Below are 11,937 nucleotides of genomic sequence, written 5' to 3'. Positions count from 1 at the left end.
AGCTTACAGAGAAGCTCAAGGGAGCGCGGCGGCGCTTTCGATTATGGAAGATGTCAGCCTTCTGACAAGGTGCAAGGGAAGCCTGGGCTATGGTGAAGACGCAATATACCAAAGCTGACCCAAACCACATGGCCGAGGTCGGACCTATGGGGCCTGATGGGAAAGAGAACCCCGTCAGTTTGGTGTATGACCAAGTAGAATTAGCCGCAAAGTATTCCCAATAGGATTGTAGGCTAGACAGCCTGTTGGATGGTAGAGAAGAAGAATTTAATCAGTCTTAGTGATTGTGTACTTCAAGTGACATATATAATGTCCCTAGCCAGATTGTAAATCATTTGTCATGGCGGACCTTTTCGCTTCGACCTCTGGACCCGATAGTCTGGAGTGTATCCGAATGCCCACTCCGTTATGTAAAAACAGGGGTATGCATGGAAACTAGGCGTAGGGGTCATAAGTTCTTGAACAGACAAGTACCCAACTAGCTATGTTATATTACATGGATAGTAAGAAACATCTTCCAGGGAGAATAGTTACGTTAAGGGTTCCTTTCCTTGGGTACGCATGCCCTAATGTGCATGTACGAACTGCGAAAAGAGACGCAAGCTATAAAAATCTGGGGGCATGTGTCAAATTAAATAAAAGTCATAAAGTCATCTTTTGTTCACTGACTGAATATTCCCTTAAGAACGCTAGCTTTTGGCTTCACCCAGTATGAGGTACACATCTGGCTGACCCGGTAGTAACAATCGCAGAGATGCTCCTCTTATGCCCTAGCCGAATTAACGGGAACATAGGGCATAAATACAAGAGCCAGGCAACCCAGCTTGTCCAAAACTTAAGTCATATCGATGCATATAATGGCGAAAAAAGGTACATGCGGAAGAATAACACATGTGTGGGGCATAAAGCATAGAAAAATAGTTATATTAAGCTTCTGTATAAGAAGCCCCCAGGTATAATGAGCGCGGTTAGCGCGTCAAGATTGTGTAACCAAGACACAAGTTTAGCCTTTTAAGGCCTTGAGGAGAATAAAATGAGAGAAGGAGAGAGAAGACAGATAATTGATATGCAAAAAATTGACAGAGGTAAGGAGACAAACATATAGTCCGACACTAGGTGTAGAATCTTTGGAGTCTAGCAGCATTCCATGGGTTTGGCTCGAGTCGATTGTATGTTGCATCCCGCAGATGGTACGCTCCACCGGGTAGAACCTAGTCAATAATGAAGGGACCTTCCCATTTGGGCTTGAGCTTGTTCTTTTTCTTCTCCGGCAGGCGTAGAACTAGTTTGCCAACGTTATAGGTTTTGGCCCGTACTTCTCTGCTTTGATACCTTCGAGCCTGTTGCTGATAGAATGCGGAACGGGCATTTGCCATGTCGTGCTCCTCCTCCAGGGTGTTGATAACCCACAAGTATAGGGGATCGCAACAGTTTTCGATAAGTAAGAGTGTCGAACCCAACGAGGAGCTAAAGGTAGAACAAATATTCCCTCAAGTTCTATCAACCACCGATACAACTCTACGCATGCTTGACGTTCGCTTTACCTAGAACAAGTATGAAACTAGAAGTACTTTGTAGGTGTTCTTAGATAGGTTTGCAAGATAATAAAGAGTACGTAAATAAAAAGTAGGGGCTGTTTAGATAAAGAAACAATAAAGTAAATATAGCGAGTGTGGAAAAGTGGTGGTAGGAGTTGCGAAATTGCCCCTAAGCAATTGACTACTTTACTAGACCGATAGCAAGTATTATGTGGGAGAGGCCACTGCTAGCATGTCATCCCTGACTTGGAATTCTATGCACTTATGATTGGAACTATTAGCAAGCATCCGCAACTACTAATGTTCATTAAGGTAAAACCCAACCATAGCATTAAGATATATTGGTCCCCCTTCAATCCCGTATGCATCAATTTCTATGCTAGGTTGAAGCTTCTGTCACTCTTGCCCTCCAATACATAGTCCTATCAACATACAACTAACCCTAGGGTGTGATCCACACGTGCAATCATATGATGGGCACCAAAGGACAACAACATAACCACAAGCAAATTAAATCAATCATAGAAATTCATCAACCACCAATAGGACAACGAAAATCTACTCAGACATCATAGAATGGCAACACATCATTGGATAATAATATGAAGCATAAAGCACCATGTTCAAGTAGAGGGTACAGCGGGTTGCGGGAGAGTGGACCGCTATAGATAGAGGGGGGAGGTGATGGAGATGTTGGTGAAGATGGCGGAGGTGTTGGTGTAGATCGCGGTGATGATGATGGCCCCCGGCGGCACTCCGGTGCCACCGGAAGCGAGGGGGAGAGAGCCCCCCTCCTTCTTCTTCTTCCTTGACCTCCTCCCTAGATGGGAGAAGGGTTTCCCCTCTGTTCCATGGCCTCCACGGCACAGGAGGGGCGAGAGCCCCTCCGAGATTGGATCTGTCTCTCTGTCTCTCTCTCTGTTTCTGTGTTCTCAGATTCTTCCCTTTCGCCGTTTCTTATATTCCCGGAGATCCGTAACTCCGATTGGGCTGAAATTTTGACACGATCTCTATCCGGATATTAGCTTTCTTGCAGAGAAAGAAGGGCAGCAACTGCCTTATGGGGTGGCCACGAGGGTCAGGGGCGCGCCTGCCTCCCCAGGGCGCGCCCCCTACCTCGTGGGTCCCTCGAGCATCGTCTCACGTGGATTTTTCTTCCCAAAAATCATATATATTCCAAAAAAATCTCCGTCAGTTTTTATTCCGTTTGGACTCCGTTTATTATGGATATTCTGCGAAACAAAAAACATGCAACAAACAGGAACTGGCACTGGGCACTGGATCAATATGTTAGTCGCAAAAATAGTATAAAAAGTTGCCAAAAGTATATGAAAGTTGAATAATATTGGCATGGAACAATCAAAAATTATAGATACGACAGAGACATATCAACATCCCCAAGCTTAATTCCTGCTCATCCTCGAGTAGGTAAATGATAAAAAGATAATTTTTGATGTGGAATGCTACCTGGCATAATCTTGATCACATATCTAATCATGGCATGAATATTAAGACACGAGTGATTCAAAGAAATAGTCTATCATTTGGCATAAAAACAATAATACTTCAAGCCTACTAATAAAGCAATCATGTCTTTTCAAAATAACATGGCCAAAGAAAGTTATCCCTACAAAATCATATAGTCTGGCTATGCTCCATCTTCACCACACAAAATACTCACATCATGCACAACCCCGATTACAAGCCAAGCAATTGTTTCATACTTTTGACGTTCTCAAACCTTTTCAACCTTCATGCAATACATGAGCGTGAGCCATGGACATAGCACTATAGGTTGAATAGAATGGTGGTTGTGGAGAAGACAAAAAGGAGAAGATAGTCTCACATCAACTAGGCGTATCAACAGGCTATGGAGACGCCCATCAATAGATATCAATGTGAGTGAGTAGGGATTGCCATGCAACAGATGCACTAGAGCTATAAGTATATGAAAGCTCTAACTGAAACTAAGTGGGTGTGCATCCAACTTGCTTGCTCATGAAGACCTAGGGCATTTGAGGAAGCCCATCGTTGGAATATACAAGCCAAGTTCTATAATGAAAATTCCCACTAGTATATGAAAGTGATAACTCAAGAGACTCTCTATATGAAGAACATGGCGCTACTTTGAAGCACAAGTGTGGAAAAAGGATAGTTGTAGCGACCCGACCTCAAACGGTCAAGCCTCTGTGTATCCGTGCCATCCCTAGATCGGTATGCTGGCAAACAGTACATCAATGTATATATCAAAGTGCAATCACATGTATAAATAACGTACTAGTAAGATGCCCATGCATTGCACGGAATAACTATGCATGTGTTCAGATTGACGTATGTCGGGTCATCCCATGTATGTTATCAATATGCTTTTCCAAATATTCAATTATGTTCCCAAGCTTACATACATCCAAATGAATAGTAAATGCAAACAATATAGAATTTTTCAGTATTACACACACGCACATACACACACCATACGGGCTGGGCATTAGCCACCCAAACCTAATACACACACGCACATACACACACCATAGGGGCTGAGCATTAGCCACCCAAACCCAACATGCGTAAACAACTACTCCCTACATCATCCTTGGTAACATGAACAAGAGCATCGTCAACCAGTAACCTGACAAACTGCAGTTAACTCTCATACAGAAAAAAAAGATATTGTACACAGAATCCCAAAATAGACCAACACAGGAGAGCACAAAAAGGATGACGACGACTACATCACTAGTCTCATGACCATGGGGTTCCAGCCATGTCGACGCCCATACACTTCCTGCACCACCATCACCAGCTTGCTAGATCTATGTCACAACAGTCCTCAAAGAGCTCCTTTCTGCAAGGTTGCTCAAGATGTTAGGAACTGACAAACACACAAAACTACATTGTTTGGATCCCCAGGACCTTCTTTTAGTCGTTTGCTCAAAACCATCTATGCTAACAATGTTGGCCCTCGAGCTCTGGCTTCATCCATCTTCTCACCTAAAATGAAATAAGGTAATCAGTACTGCATATATATATATATATAATGGTCTGTAGTATATTTAGACAAACGAAAAAACAAGGAGCTTGTAGAGGGTATGTACTCTGTAGTATATTTAGGCAAAGGAAAAAACATTGAACAACACTTGTACATTTTGTACGGAAGCAAAGAAACAAATTGTTAAGTAAAAGATGTTTTTGAATCATATGTATTTAGAAGGGGTGAGTCCACATGCATGTAGATACAAAAATATTAGTATTGGACTACTTGTAACTTTGTCACATCAACCAGGTTTCTGCGAAGAAAAACAAAATGCCAATAACAGACAGAAAGGAAACAAATATTCAGGGTGTGCCCTGAAAATTGGATGTGGAGCTACCAACCAAATGAAATGCGTTGATGACAAAGCAACCTGCTGTCGGCATTGTTTGAATTATTATTATTATTTTTAACAATGGGAGTAACAAAGGAAACTACTAAAAACAATTCAAACACACATATAATTGTTGTTACAAAAAATCATGAACACTAAAGCAAGTATCTAAGTTGTCTTTCCGTAAATCCTCCACATGACCCTAGTTAGATAGATATAATTTTTACGGCAACCAAATTGTACTTGAGTGATTTATACCTTGGACTACATGCTGAGAACTTCTTTGTAGACTATGTTCTTTGTAATATTTGCAGTGGAGTTGGACTGGACTTCCTTTTTTTTACCCGGTACAGTAAGAATCTTCATATTACTTCTAGATGTAGCTCTAGAAAGAGCAACATAGAGCTGCCCGTGTGAAAATACCGGTTCAGGGAGGTATACAACATTTGGTATAGTTTGTCCTTGTGCCTTGTTAATGGTCATAGCAAAGCTAAGTCTAACTGGAAACTGCTTCCTCTTGAACCTAAATGGAAACATCTCATCGTCTAATGGGCAAAGAGGAATTTGAGGAAGGAACACCCTCTTGCCAGCATGCTGGCCCAACACAATCTCAGCATCTATTGCATTCCTCATGAATCCTCGGACAATCAACCTCGTCCCATTGCACAAACCACTCGCTGGGTCAATGTTGCGTAACAATATAATAGGGCAATTAATTTTTAGCTTTAGGATATGGGGAGGTAGCCCATTAGGTGTTAATGAATTCAAGAATTCTGCAGGGTAGTAGTTGTGTGGATCATCCTCCGCGTGATCAAAACTATAGTATATCATTTCCTCCCCAGGAAACCTCTCAATCATTTTCATGTTAATCTTGTCAACGTACTCATTCCGAGTTGACAAAATTTCTCGGGACGTTATGTAATTTCGATCCAAGAGGTTTTCTTTTAGGGTCATCTGGAAAACACTTTCAATAAGCTTATCAATATCAGTGGCGTCGCTGGTGTATGGTACACAAATCTCATCTGGAAGCCGTATGTAATCATCATCCACGGTATCTTCAGTGCCATTCCCAACATGAAGAAGGTAATCAACAAACCATGGATTGCTCTGAGCCCTCATATTACGAACAAGTCTTAGTTGTCTCATATTCTCCCAAAGGTAAGACTTACGCAGCGTCACGTCAGTTATTTGGGACCTTGTTCCCTTACGAACAACAGGAAGCACTTGTCTGAAGTCTCCCCCAAACACAATTGTCTTTCCACCAAACGGCAGGTCAGGTCGAGCCATGATGTCCCTCATGCTATTGTCAAGGGCCTCGACCGCCTGCCGCTTTGTCATGGAGGCCTCGTCCCAAATTATGAAGGACGCCCTCATAAGAAGCTTAGTTGTCCCACTTTGCTTGGTGAAACTGCAGACCCCACCGTCTTCGGTGTTCAATGGTATTTTAAACCTTGAGTGTGCAATCCTCCCTCCAGGGAAGATGGATGCAGCAACGCCTGATGTCGCTGTTGCAATAGCTATTTTACCCTCGGCACGTACTTTTGCAAGTAGTGCTTTGTACAGATAAGTATTTCCCGTGCCTCTGGGTCCATCAACAAAGAACACACCTCCTTGGCCACTATTGATGGTCGCAAGTATCTCATCATATGCATATCTCTGTTCTGGGTTTAGGAAAGATGACAAGCCAAGGTGTTCTGGGTCCACCTCTATCTTGGACTCCTCTATGATCTCCCTAGACTCATTATCCGAGGCATCATATGACTTGTCAATTTCTGGGAGAGGGAATGATGATATGTCCTTACCCATCGATTCAAGCATATTCTTTATATCTAATAATGCCATCTGCTCAACTGCATGGGGGCACATTTGTGTTAGTCGATAGTCTTCTGTCATAGCTTCCATGTGTCTGTCCCATAGGCCACGCACATTGCTGGGTTCACAAAAGACCAATATAGTGGCAAATAGCCTCTGAAGGGAAGATGGCATATAAAAAACCTTAGCCTCATCAAGACACTCGTTGATAGTATTATCTGACTCGATAACACCCCTCCTTTCAGCAGCTTCATGGAATGTCGAGTAAACAATACGATCCATTGTTCTAAGGTCTTGGAAGGATGTAGAACCCGTGACATGGTTTAGAAGCACTCTAAGATAATACCTCTCCCCTTCAGCTGGATGTGCAGACACAATTCTCCCAATCTGTGTGCGTTCATCCCTCCTTTTCCAATACTTTCCACCTGACATCCAAACAAAATAAGATGGGAAATCCTTATATAAAATTCCTCGAGCCAACTCATATTTCTTGTTTGCCTCAAAATACTCAGTTAGCATGGTCTTGGAAGCTCCTTCTTGAGAGAGGACATCATTCAGATTTGCACCCGCTGGAAACGACACCATGTGCATATTAGGGAGGTGGAGTTGGAGTTGTCTAACAGATGGAAATATCTGACTAAGGTCAAAACCATATATCCTCCATAATGCTTCTGGTGGAGTAACCCACCTGGAATCTCGGTATTGCTTTATCTCATCAATGTTCCTATCACTATCCACCTCATCGATAGAAACAGATGCTCGATCATGCCCCTTATATATGTATTTAAAGAGGTACTTTACAGCTTTTATGCTTGAGCAAACCTCGACATTGATGTGGCAATTATACCTTCTTAGTAGGTAAGGATTATATGGAACAACCCACCTATTGTCTAACTCTTGGCCACGTACCTTTGCACGGCGTCCATCATCTCTCCTCCTATATATGGGATATGAGTCCTTTCCCTGAAGGGTTGACACATTAAATGGTCGTGGATAATAGTTCTTGCAACTACCTTTCTGCATGCACACGTTCTTGGGGTTTAGGACTCCACACGGACCATGCATCATGTGCTTCACGACCATTTTGTACAACTCAGGATACTTGGATTTGTCTGGCAATTCAGCAGATATGAGACAGTCATATTGCTCTGAGCATGTTAGCTTGTACCTCCCCTCCATGATTAGGAGGAAATGAGCATGTGGTAGACCTCTTTTCTGGAACTCAACTACATACACATATGCTGCTACCTTACCAAGAATGTGCCTTTTAAAAAGTTGTATCTTGAGGTCTTCCAACTTTGCTCGAAATACTCGTACAATAAGATTAGGACGATCCTGTGGGGTTTATCCAGGCTCTAGCTCACTAATTATTTCATCCCAATTAGGGTTGCAAGTCATGGTTAAAAAAATATCTGGCTTCCCATACTTTTTTTTGACCATGAAGACTGCAGGGCTTACACCCCACAACATTTTATTATATAAAAAAACAAACACATACAGGGTTTACATACTTTTGCACCAAGGTCATGGCATCAAGGTATCTTCGTCTCCTATCTCTTCTTCCCCCAATAAATGATGAAGGAACTATAGTCCATTTGCCCACTTCATCCGCATGGTTTTCCCCAGCTTGAAGGCTATCGACAACACCTTGGCATAGATCAGCACGTATTTGTTTCTAGTGTTTTTTATATAGTCCAATCTTGAGCTTTCAACCTTGATGTACATATCAACCACATATTGTTGGAATAGTCCTTTACCGTATAGCATGGTGTTAAATACACCACGATGCATTTGAAACTTGTAGCAATAGTAGTCTCTAATGGATACGCATAATCGACTATTTTTATATGAACCTATAAAATGAGAGATAACAAAAGGACAATATTGGGAATCAGGAAAAGTGAGTACAATGAGGATAAACAACATTAACACATGTTATTTTCGTTATATGAATTACCTAGACTCTGTCGACCACTGCGACGGGACTGAAGCATCTCATTCAAGCTGACACCATTCTTTGGGATTTCAGGATGCCAACCAATCTCCCCTCTTGGGAAGAATAAAGGGTAAGACAACGTATCATAACATCCATAATATGGTTGGATGCTATATCTCTTGTTGTCGTTGCCGAACAATACTATGCTACGCTCAAAGTACTTACAGAGTTCACTACCCTCAACCCAAATAGCTGCAACCTCTGATGATATAGGCACATTATACCTCCGTTGGTCCAACCTCATGTCGGTGTTCAGTTCAATACGGTATTCCTCAAGGTCATCGACTCCACCTAGATTCCTGAACGTTTCAGAATAAGGATTATCCTTCAGGATGTCAACAAGCCTTTGAATGACATCTCGGTCTAGGTTCGGGGAGCACTGAAACCTATGTTGTAAACCGGGATCGTCATCATAGAAGTAGAGTTCCAAATGCTTTGGCCCATCTTGAGTTGGACCAAATGAGAAGATGTTGTGGTAAATCTGACCGTGAGCTCGAAACATATAGACTCCTGACTTCATGTTTGTGTATCTGTTGTCCAGACTGACTCCAAGGGTAGTGAATGAAAAGTGTCCATTGAAGTATCGAATGTTATCCCTAAAATGCACGGCATTGGGATCTGAACTTGTGTATAGCATTTTAAGTTCCAAGGGTGGTTCTAAGTGTGCCAACTTAACTTTTCCAGACCGGCAACAAAATCCATTTGTCTCATACTGGAACCTCTTTGCACCACAATGCTTGCAATCAGGTTTAGGTGCCAGCGTGTGAGTACTTACAGGTATATTCTCGTAGACACGATCATATGGATCAGGAACTGCTGTAAATGCATCCATCATGTCATCACAGTCTTCATCATCGCCTACATATACATGAGATGAATAGTGTTATATAGGTCTTGCAGTTTTTGTGCAATACATGTAGGGAAGTAAGGCATCCACGACAATGGCAATACCTCTGCCAGCAAATATGAAGTACTCATCATCTTCTTCTTCAGACTGATTATCGTCCGCAACAAAGCTTTCTGTTGGGGAACCTAGACATATGAAGCCATTGGGAGCCAATAATGAATTGTCCATTCTAAGTTATAAGGATGGTTCTGAATGTGTGTTATAATATAATCAGTAATGAAAAGAAGGCATCCACACCATAAGCATACCTGTGTTAGTGAAAAATCTGTGATCCTCTTCCACCGCTTCAGGTATGCTTTCAAGATTACCTGTTATTTCAATGATAGTGTAAAATACCGGCTCAACCTTTGAAAAAATTATAATATAATCAGTAATGAAAAGAAGGCATCCACACCATAAGCATACCTGTGTTAGTGAAAACTATGTGATCCTGTTCCACCGCTTTAGGTATGCTTTCAAGATTACCTGTTATTTCAATGATAGTGTAAAATACCGGCTCAACCTTTGAAAAAATTGGTGAGATAAACGAATGTGTATGTGAGAATTACCTTGAACCGTAGCAGAAGTTTGCGCCAGCGTACTTGGGCAGCTAAAGACATAAGAGCTTGATGATAGATGTCCCACCAACGAACCTTTAGGGCACTGCATTGCGACAGAATCCTTATAGAGGGTATCTCGTTTGGCTGCGTAGCTTGCTTTACGCTGAGCTAGGAGTGGTTGCCGCTCTTCGGGTGGTAGGCTTTTCCTACGTGCTCGCTGGCGTGCATTTCTTTCTTGCCTCTCATCTAGCGTCAAACTTTGCCTACGTGCTCGCTGGCTTGCATTCCTCTCATCAAGTGTCATGCGTTGTCTTTTCTCTCTTCTCTGTGCATTAATCCTTTCCTTCTCATTTGGTGTTAAATTTTGCCGACGTGCTCTCACACATTCTCACCTTGCTTGTATTTGTTCAGGGGTATGGCTAGCATATCTTAGTGCTTCGCGTGCACGCTTTTGCCCTATAGTATTTTACGATGAATTAATTAAGTGGGTAAACAAAATTACATAAGCACACACTTTCGCCTTATAGACTTACCTTTGGAACTTTCTCCTCGCTCCAAGTACTCAATTGATGTCAGCATACCATTATTAGTAGGAAAAATCACAGCTGATTGGTTTGTCACTTCATCATCCGAAGAAGACGAGTAACTCAAATGCGTCACACATGTCGGCTCGCGTATAAATAGACCTGTCTGAGTCGGTCGCATGCCATTGGGCCCAGTTTTGTGGGACTTATTATTGTCATCGACCACTGTGTTATTTAAAGTTGAACCAATAGTTAGATTATACAAATATATGCAAAAAGATTGTTCCGCCAAGCGATAAGGGACAAGATAGCAACCTTTTTGTTTTCCTTTATTGCTTTGTTGGCACGAGGATTGTAACATTTGGGCGCAAGACCTGATTATTTCTCCCCAAAACAGAAGAGTATGAGGTTAGCCAAATGAATTAAAATCTCAAAACACAAAAGCCAATAGGAATGTTATATGTAATCTAACAAGAATACTATTCTTTGCCAAAAGACAACATGATATTTTGTTTTAAGCCAATGACATGTATGATAAATTTAGAGCAATTTATATTTAGATCTGAAATTGCACATATGATAACTTTCATCATCATCAAGTAACAATATGAATAAAACAAATGATATACACATGTATGGTAGCCAAAAACTACAAATCAGAACATAGTAGTATACAGAAGTGATCAAGTATGAATTTTTCACAGCATTTCCATAGAACCTATCACAATAGTTTCCAAGCATGTCTAATAATAGGCTTCACAACTTCGAGTCAACAGTGGGAGTATGAAGCATGATGCACTCGCACATACTGAATATTCAGCCTAACTCACCCAGCATGTCCTGACCTTGTGATTATTCAGTTTCACACCTAAATCCAAGGGTTTCTCCTGGAGACTTCTATTTTCTAAGCTTGATGAGTATCTTTTGGACCTGCCATGTGGATCGTCATTTTAACAATCAGTGATTCGGTGAGAAAAAAATTCCAATTTTAGTTGGAGCTGCCACTGAGTATTTATGTGCATATTTAGTACCAATGCATATTTACTATTTGGTTAACTTAAGAAACTATACTTCAAGATTTCAATTGTAAGCAATATCGCAATACAAGTATAATGTGGTACTACAAAAGTATAACATCAATTGACAAGGATGTGGCTATCCGTGGTCCAGCAATCTATGCCAATAGATGAATAAAAAATCAAACTGCTATTATATTCGCTAATTATCAGTGCTAGCATTTATTGTGTAAAAACCAT

General features: G+C 41.4%; 1 long non-coding RNA gene across 1 annotated transcript; it reads right to left on the bottom strand.

Annotated features, from left to right (window-relative positions):
• Positions 1-4,348: 4,348 nt before the first annotated feature.
• On the bottom strand, positions 4,349-9,641 carry LOC123107511 (uncharacterized). Its single transcript, XR_006451686.1, has 3 exons — positions 9,487-9,641; positions 4,452-4,529; positions 4,349-4,383 (listed from the first exon to the last, which is right to left on the bottom strand). It is a non-coding gene; the product is annotated as an uncharacterized lncRNA (long non-coding RNA).
• Between the last annotated feature and the right edge of the window lie 2,296 nt (positions 9,642-11,937).

Source organism: Triticum aestivum, chromosome 5A, assembly GCF_018294505.1.
Source record: "Triticum aestivum cultivar Chinese Spring chromosome 5A, IWGSC CS RefSeq v2.1, whole genome shotgun sequence".
Taxonomy (NCBI): domain Eukaryota; kingdom Viridiplantae; phylum Streptophyta; class Magnoliopsida; order Poales; family Poaceae; genus Triticum; species Triticum aestivum.
This window is presented reverse-complemented; position numbering and strand designations above follow the sequence as displayed.